At 35.1% G+C, this 925-nt stretch overlaps 1 protein-coding gene across 2 annotated transcripts in view; it reads right to left on the minus strand.

Moving 5' to 3' along the window:
- The window catches only part of LOC119593947 (solute carrier family 35 member E2A-like), a 16,188-nt gene extending 15,263 nt beyond the window's left edge, over positions 1-925 (minus strand). For both annotated transcript variants that reach the window (XM_037942970.1, XM_037942969.1), the window contains exon 1: positions 894-925. The gene's annotated coding sequence lies outside the window, so the exon portion shown is untranslated. The remainder of the gene's footprint in view (positions 1-893) is intronic.

The following is a 925-nucleotide window of genomic DNA, read 5'->3' on the forward strand; positions in this document are numbered from 1 at the left end:
GGAAATTGACAAGTATAAGCAGAAATGCATTTGTATTGTCTACTAATTATCTATTGCATGAAGGATTCTACCCTCCAACCTTGATCACAGAAGGCAAACATCTCTCAGAAGTTAGTTTATATGTCAAGAATCTTGTCTTCCAGGGCAGGGGTAGGAGAGGTTATGGGAGGCAAAGACCTATGCAGTAGATAATTAACTGATTATCCTTTTATATCTTGGTAAGCACCTATGATTTTGTTTCATATCATATTCTATAACTTTTATGTTATATTTCATATCCTCCCAACTATCAGGATCCAGATTGTGGTGTACTTGTGAGTTTAGTTCATTACTTCCTTATATAGATATATATGTGAATACAAGAAGAAATGAGGAATTCACTAGTACTTATTTTGTATGTATCTGATAAAGCAACTGTATTCTGGTATATTTGTGTATATAGCTGTTAATAATTTTCTTCTTAATAGCAGCATATAGTAGGCCCACTGTGCTGTCAACCTGCCTTACCTGCCCTGTCTACCTAGGGGATCTTAGGTGATGAATTGGAGAGGAAACAGGACAACAGGTGGTGGACTTGTCCCATAAATTCACTACTTAATTTATATTCAAATGGTTTTCGGGTTTACTGAATATTTTATTTATTCTATCTACATCATTCTTGTTGCTTCATTTATCTTCCAAAAAAACTTTTAACACAAGTAAAAGTAATTCACTCAACCTAATTAACTAAATGAACTGCTTTAGGTAATAAGGCCAGGTTAATTAACCCTGAGGTGCAATATACCTTTAACTAATTACCTGCAAATCAACGAAAAAAAATCTGAAACTAAATACAATTTTCAGTATTGACACCCTTCCCCACTCATACCATGATCAAAGCGAACGCACTGTACCTACTAAACTCCTATGGGACGGCCGGGTAAGG

The sequence above is a fragment of the Penaeus monodon genome, chromosome 33 (assembly GCF_015228065.2).
Source record: "Penaeus monodon isolate SGIC_2016 chromosome 33, NSTDA_Pmon_1, whole genome shotgun sequence".
Lineage (NCBI taxonomy): Eukaryota > Metazoa > Arthropoda > Malacostraca > Decapoda > Penaeidae > Penaeus > Penaeus monodon.